The sequence below is a fragment of the Zingiber officinale genome, chromosome 1B (assembly GCF_018446385.1).
Source record: "Zingiber officinale cultivar Zhangliang chromosome 1B, Zo_v1.1, whole genome shotgun sequence".
In the NCBI taxonomy this organism is placed as follows: Eukaryota; Viridiplantae; Streptophyta; class Magnoliopsida; order Zingiberales; family Zingiberaceae; genus Zingiber; species Zingiber officinale.
In genome coordinates this window covers 31,608,929-31,617,525 of record NC_055986.1, presented here as the reverse complement: position 1 = coordinate 31,617,525, position 8,597 = coordinate 31,608,929, and positions in this window count along the sequence as shown.

Genomic DNA, 8,597 nt, shown 5'->3' with positions numbered 1-8,597 from the left:
CGAGGATTGTCTGCAAAGTTCTGTAGCAAAATGTTCGTTAACAATTTTGTATATAGTATTATTTATAAAAGTGTATAGTTTATATAATATATTTCCTATAATTAAATAACTGATATATATAACAAAATTATATACTCGATAAATATTATATTCTTTCTATATATATGACAATACATAATTTAAAAGTAGATAAAAATAGTAAGCTTTCTAAAAGTGTATGACCACTTTGCCACTAATTATAGGATCGGTTATGTTTTTTGTTATATTTTCTTTTAATTGTACTCTCCTATTTTTACTTCTCATAAAATATATATACTCATCCTGCAGCATTATTATAATTACACAATCAATACAAAATACAAAAAACTCAAAAGTTAATTAGTACTACATAATGTCTCGAGTTTCAATTCTTTGTGTATTTTTTATTGTTTACAACTATATGCTTTGCAAGTAAGTAAACACCATTTAAATATTCCATGCAAATTTTTTTGAATTTATTTGTTACATATTGTTCATATATCCTAATGTTGACTATTATTTTTTGGTTAAAATTATAGATCGCTCTGATGCTACCAATTGTTGTTCGGAATATAAAAAGTGGGGTGATAAACAACAAACAAGTTGTAGCGGTGCAAGCGATACTAGTGCGTGCAACACTTGGTGTTCAAATTCATGTAGAGGAGGGGAATGTAAAGTACGAAATGGACACCAAGTTTGTCAATGTTATTGTTAATAATAGTGTAAAGATGGAGAATAAATTATATTATCCATCTTGATTGGTGAAATAAAATTTGATACTACATGTATTTTTATTTTTTAAAATTGTATACATATTATAAAAATAATGTATATGTTGAAGAAAATCTTATATATATGTTGAATTATTTTCGCTAGAGGGATGAATTGTCATTTATATTTTCTTTGACTATTTAACACATGAATAGTTTTAACAATTTAAATATACATAAATAAAATAAGTAGTGTACAAATGAATGGAACAATACAATATATTAACTTTATTTGATACACAAGGCCCAACTCCACGACCTACAACTCTTAGGTGGATGATCCCTGATGATACTTTTTATTTTCTCCTTTCTAGACACCTTGTGGACACCCTAAGTTCCTCTGTACGGAACCTAATGTCAGTGTTAGAGGTGCTAGAGGAAACAGGCTGAGTTGCTCTTCTCTTAATCCTACCAACATAAATAAATGATTTATTTTTACCATAATAATGACAAGTTGAGTTTAGGGTGTTAACAAAACATTTTTTGGACAACTAAAATAGGAAATAATTACCTAAGCTATGCAAGACTAGACCGAAATCAAAAATGGGGAAAAAATAGCTTGAAAACAAGCTTTGGAGGTACTTGGAGCTAAAGCCTCGGGCCCCCCTTCTAAAATCATATATGTGCACCCAAAGGTGTTCCATGTGCTCGAACCATCTTTGTCAGGTTTGTATGTAGCAACATTTTTGGGAACTTGGAGTATGTTGAGGCGCCTTCATCCCGAACGATGGCGTTTTGAGTAGGCTTTTTGGGGGGATTTTGTGGGCATCCTGGACTAGGGTACGGGCGCACAAATTTTAAAAAATTTGAAACTTAAAATGGTTTCGGCACGTGGATCTATTCCCAGGTGCATATCTCGATAATCTTTTTATTTCAAAAAATTAACTTAATTTTGAAAATTCTTTATTTTGGCACTTACATTGGTTCTTAAATATAATTTAATTTATAATGTTTTGATCAATCTTACCTTTGTCTCCATTTCACCCTTTTCTAGATTAAAAATCGAGTTAACCTAAAGGTTTGGTGAAATGGTTTTCAATTTTACTTGAAGAGAATTAGTTTGATTTTAAATCTAAGATAAATCGGTTTATAAACAGTATTTTACTTTTATCAGTGGCACTGTATTGGACTCTCAGTTGTCCTTGGGATGGGCTCCCATAGTCGTCCCTAGATTTAGATATCCTAGTAAACCCTACCGGATTCGGGACTTGCTACCTCGGGCCTAGTTAGGGATGTGCGCATAGCAAGTATAGTTGCCAGGCCCATCAGTAGCATGATTATTAGGTTTATCTATTTATGAAAATAGTTTTCGAACTTCACAAATCAGATATGTGAATACAGCTTAGCTTCAGTTTAGTTTTCTTATTGATATAGCTAATAGCTTTATGTTCAGTCTTTGATTGCCATGATTTGTATGCCCATATGCCATGTTTTAGCATGTCGAGCATGATCATCAGCATGTATTTCAACAAGCATCTTTGGAAGCATGATTTCTTAGAATTCATGTTTTTGTTAGGTAGATGGTTCTTACTAAGCCCCCAAGCTTATATTTTCCTTATACTGCAGATAGAGGTAAAGGGAAGTTGGATTAGCGGAGGCTGGAGGGCAATGCGACAAGATGTGTGTGGGAAGGAACTTGGAGTAAAGATTCTTTGGGAATTAGCTATCTAAAGACTTAGTATTTCGGATCTTGTTACTCTTCTGCATTTTTAGGTTGTTAAGTATCATGAATTATGAAAGTATGTACCATGTCATGCCTAGACTTCTAGTTATCTTGACGTTAGTAAAAAACCATGAACAATGACAGTAGTGGCATGCCTAGAACTCTTGTGATTAGTTTTAAGTTGATACATGGCATCTTATTTGGATTAGTGGTGAATTGCAGCAGAAATCATAGCTCTAATCGATCAGCCGATCGATTGGAGGGTCCTCAATCGATCAGTCGATCGATTGGGGAGTGATTTCCTGCATACAGTGAAGAATCGATCAGCCATGGATCGATCAGCCGATCGATTGGGAAGTAACTCCCCCCGTACAGAACGCTTTTGAATTGATTAGCTGATCGATTGAGGAGCTCTCAATCTATCAGCCGATCGATTGAACACGACTTCCGCATTCAAAGAGCTGCGGAGTCGATCAGCTGATTGATTGACATTATTCAATCGATCAGCCGATCGATTGGGAGAACTCTCCGTGTACAGAACGTTACTGAATCGATACTTGGATCGATTGGTCAAGCTGGATCGGTCAGCCGATCGATTCAGATGGTTCTTCCGTGCATAGTAGCACGTTGAGTCGATCAGTGGATCGATTAACAATTTTTAATCGATTGAGCCTCGACCCTTATCGATTGGGAAAGCCTGATTTAGGCTAGAGAGCTCTGTTTTCAGTCCCTGGGCCATAGGGTGAATTTAGATTCCATTCCTTCATATATGTACAACAATGAAAGGGTAATTTAAACATAAGTTACAGATTTTAATAGTCATTAGTAGAGTAAGTTTTAATTAGTCCAGCTTTTCACACAGAATAGTTTAGCATAATGTAACCCCCGGCCTTACAGCTTAGTCAGTAGAAGGCGGGTCGTCACAGATATAAGAGGATTCAAAGATTTTTATAAATATTTTTTAATAATTTTTATAATTATTTTTTGGTAATTTTTGGGTTTTATTTTATTCTAGGTAGTTTTGATATTTTAAGTATTTTGAAAATATCTATCTTTCTATAATTATATTTTTTGAGTGCGTTTAGGAATTTAAGATTATGAGTCTGTTAATAATATTTTCATTTTTTTATATCTTTTTTCTGTTTTTAGACGATAGAAATTCGAATTTGTACATTAGAAATTCTTTCCTTTTTTATGGGTATTAGAATTTATAGTCTATACAAACATCTAATTAGCTATTTGAGGAATTAATGCTCTATTCATAATAAAAGTTCCCTTTAGTGATTTCTTTTTTGGTCGTCTCCTTAATTTTTTCTTCTCGTTATGACAATTGATAATTACTAACCTACCCCGCATTAGTTAGTTCAACTTTGAATAGATTTGGAGTTGATTAAGGATAAACACATATTTGATCAGTTTAAAATGAACTATGGTATTTTCGTGAAGAAACCTTCTCTTTCCTTTTTTTTTTCTCCCTTTCCTCCCCACATACACTACAGCCGCTGCTATGTTATACACCATCGTTGTGCCTTCGCCTATCCCTCTCATTTATTTTCCCTTCATCTTCTTTTCCATTTCCGCCATATTCTCTTCATCAATGGAAATAAACCCAAAGTTTTTTTCTCAAGCACAAAAGCTCTCTTTTCTTCTCCTTTATCTTCTCACCCAAGCAAGAAATGTAACATCACCTATTGCCCTCTTCCAACAGCAAGCGTAGCCCTCATCCCTCATATCTTCATCCGCTTCTCATATTTTCACTATGTGTATTTTTTTGATAGACTTTTCCATTGTTTACTTCAACAATTATTAATTACCAAGTAATATATGATAATTATTTGGGTAATAAAATTGACGAAGTAAATAACATTTTATACTATGTAGGTTAAAAAATACAAGCCTCACTTCTAATTTTAAGTAACATTTTACTTTGTAATATTTTTGTCATAAAGTATTAAGTCACAAAATAAAATTTATAATTTCTAAGTGCTAAAGTAATAAGTTTGAACCAGTTAAAATACTAAGTCTTTGGCGAGGAGAATGACGAGAGGAAATGTTTATTTTATAAAAATAAAATTGAAAGAAAGAATGATGTGGATTTGAAAAAGTTGTATTTTAAAAAAAAGTTATGCAGACTCACTACGAGGATTGTCTGCAATGTTCTGTAGCAAAATGTTCGTTAATAATTTTGTATATAGTATTATTTATAAAAGTGTATAGTATATATAATATATTTCCTATAATTAAATAACTGATATATATAAAAAAATTATATACTCGATAAATATTATATTCTTTCTATATATATGACAATACATAATTTAAAAGTAGATAAAAATAGTAAGCTTTCTAAAAGTGTATGACCACTTTGCCACTAATTATAGGATCGGTTATGTTTTTTGTTATATTTTCTTTTAATTGTACTCTCCTATTTTCACTTCTCGGAATAATATATATTCTCATCCTGCACCACTATTATAATTACACAGTCAATACAAAATACAAAAAACTCAAAAGTTAATTAGTACTACATAATGTCTCGAGTTTCAATTCTTTGTGTATTTTTATTGTTTACAACTATATGCTTTGCAAGTAAGTAAACACCATTTAAATATTCCATGCAAATTTTTTTGAATTTATTTGTTACATATTGTTCATATATTCTAATGTTGACTATTATTTTTTGGTTAAAATTATAGATCGCTCTGATGCTACCAATTGTTGTTCGGAATATAAAAAGTGGGGTGATAGACAACAAACAAGTTGTAGCGGTGCAAGTGATACTAGTGCGTTCAACACTTGGTGTTCAAATTCATGTAGAGGAGGGGAATGTAAAGTACGAAATGGACACCAAGTTTGTCATTGTTATTGTTAATAATAGTGTAAAGATGGAGAATAATTTATATTATCCATCTTGATTGGTGAAATTAAATTTGATACTACATGTATTTTTATTTATTTAAATTGTATACATATTATAAAAATAATGTATATGTTGAAGAAAATCTTATATATATGTTGAATTATCATCGCTAGACGGATGAATTATCATTTACATTTTCTTTGACTATTTAACACATGAACAATTTTAACAATTTAAATAGACATAAATAAAATAAGTAGTGTACAAATGAATGGAACAATACAATATATTAACTTGATTTGATACACAAGGCCCAACTCCACGACCTACAACTCTTAGGTGGATGATCCCTGATGATACTTTTTATTTTCTCCTTTCTAGACACCTTGTGGACACCCTAAGTTCCTCTGTACGGAACCTAATGTCAGTGTTAGAGGTGCTAGAGGAAACAGGCTTAGTTGCTCTTCTCTTAATCCTACCAACATAAATAAATGATTTATTTTTACCATAATAATGACAAGTTGAGTTTAGGGTGTTAACAAAACATTTTTTGGACAACTAAAATAGGAAATAATTACCTAGGCTATGCAAGACTAGACCGAAATCAAAAATGGGGAAAAAATAGCTTGAAAAGAAGCTTTGGAGGTGCTTGGAGCTGAAGCCTCGGGCCCCCCTTCTAAAATTGTCACGCCCCAGAGGAGTCCCTGTCTGAAGAAATTTCGGCAGCACCTCCCCTGTACAGCGGACAATCTGAAACTTTCTACAGACATAATATACATCAGCCACATGCGGCTGGAATATATACACAACCACGCAGTTAATAATCTCAGCCTACACGGCTGGACAAACATATCTACAACCACACAGTTATATATATATTTCTATCAGCTCACTCGGCTGAAACTAAAACCAACACAGCGAAAAATACATAAAGACAAGCCCATCCAGCGAAAAACACATTGCTAGCCATATAGGCTTACACTACACAACAACACAACACCCCGGAAACAAAACCGGAACACACAAAGCCAAATACACGCATCTCATATACCAAGATAAAACAAACAAAAAGGCGGAGATATGTCTTCTGATGTGACGTGGGGACCAGCAGACAGGATGCTCCAAGCGACACCATAAATAACCTGGTACCTGAAAAAGATAGTGTCAACGGGGGTGAGTTCAACAACTCAGCGAATACCAATGGACATGAGTAGTAAGATATATCTAATAGCAACAAACATGGAATACAGCTTCCTAATCATATATAGGGAATATGCAAAACTGAAAGGTAACTGAGGAAGCTGTACTCACCAGGAACTCCTATCCAGACAAAAGGGTCGTCAAACCAAAAGTGTCAATAATCCTGTATGCAGGTCAAAGGTATGCATCCAACCAAAATGCAGTAACCAAATGCAGCAAACACAATCACAAGAAATAAATGCATCAATGCATATTGTTCCTGTCTGAATCGCCGAACCAAAGGACGCTAGGCACGTGGTGCGCTCTCCTAGACGATGGCGTAGGCCTACGAAGCTCCGGCGAACCTGCACAGAAGTCGAGCCGGGAAGGGGTTCCCGGCGGCGACCCTCCGACGCTCAAGTCAGGAAAGCGAGTGGAAAAAGTGGCTTCGAAGATCTCTTAATTGCGTACCTCCAGCGAAGTAAGAGGCTCTTTATATAGAGCGGTGAAAGAACCAATGCACGTCCCCCGAGGCGCGTACGTGTCTGCAGCCCCTACCTCGGTATGCACCTGTCAGAAAGCTTACCTGACGCCATACTGCAATAGTCCGATCACGCCTTTGATGGGACAACAGGACACCCCATTGTCAGACTGGGAGTATAGCCTAGCCATATGACTTGATGGCTGTCAGAAGATGTTCCCCCTTCTTTACTGCTCATAATACGGGGCGTCCGACCGGTTGGACAGGGAGTCCGTCCGGACGGCCCCTCCTCCTTTTACGCGCTGGCCGGACGGCACTCACCTCGCGTCCGACCTACCGTTGACATTGGTGTGCTGGGGAAATTTCCAGTAGGCGCTATGTAGAGACTGTTAGCAGTGTCATTTTCTCCTGGTTCTTCCGCTCGGCTCTCAATTGCTGTTTCGACAGAGCGTCGGAACCCCGACCCGGTCGGGGTGCCTTTTACTACCGAATGTCCCTTGGTCGACCGATCGGTCATATCCATTTCTTCCAAGTCCGGTCGGCTCACCTTTTTCCGGCAGGCTACTTGGCCATTTGACCTCCACGTGGCGTTGACCCCTCGTTAGGGGGTCCCGGGCTCTTACCACCGGATCACTTGCCTTCCCCTCGAGTCTAGTCGAAGGAGGCGAAGTCCGACTGACTGGACTGCCGATCTGACCGAGTGATGATTATTGCATCAGGCCGCTCGGTCAGGCATAGGGATACTCCTCCGTTCGGCGATATTTTGTCAGTGCCTTTTGTGTTTTCTTGGAATCCATGTCTGACGCTATCCCATGCTACCCATCACGTGCTCTGCGCACGGTAAGGGGAGCTCATTAAATGCGGCCAGTATCCCGCTGACACGTGGCAATCATGCGTTTGTCAGCGTATGGCGGTGGCGTCACTTCCGATGGGACAGCCGCCGTTTGAAATGAACGGCTGGATGACACCCTCGATATCGGCGACCTGGATCGGACGGTGGAGATTGCTCCCGGGCGGCGATATAAAGCCCGCGACTTCGATACCGCCGCATTGTTGTTTCGTTATTTCCTTCTCCTCCGGCGCTCCTCTGCTTATTTTTCTTCTCCGGCGACCTTGCGTTCCAGCTCTTCGGCGACCTTACAGCTTCTTCAAACCGTCTTACTTGCTCGTAAGACCTTTTTTCTCGCTCCCAACATTTTCTTCTTTCTGTTAATCGTCTCCTTCAGTCGGTTTCCATCCATTCCTTACTTGAACCTTCCCCTTTTGTCCCACATTCTTGTCTTTCGATCATGACTAGTACTTCGCAGTCGATCGGCGGTGCTCCGGGTCTTTGGTATTCGACCATGGAAAGCTGGTTCGACGAGGAGGACGCCTTGCGCCTCACTCGAACCTATGACCTGCCGACCGACCACCAAATAGTGTTAGCCACACCGGCCGATCGGCCTCATGAACCGCCGTCCGGCATAGTTCTTTTCTTCCGAGACCAATTTCTGGCCGGACTGCGTTTTCCACCCCACAAATTTTTCTTACAAGTTTGCAATTATTTTCGCATTCCGCTCGGCCAGGTAGTTCCCAACTCTATTAGGCTGCTGAGCGGAGTGATAGTTTTGTTCAAGCTGAACGGCA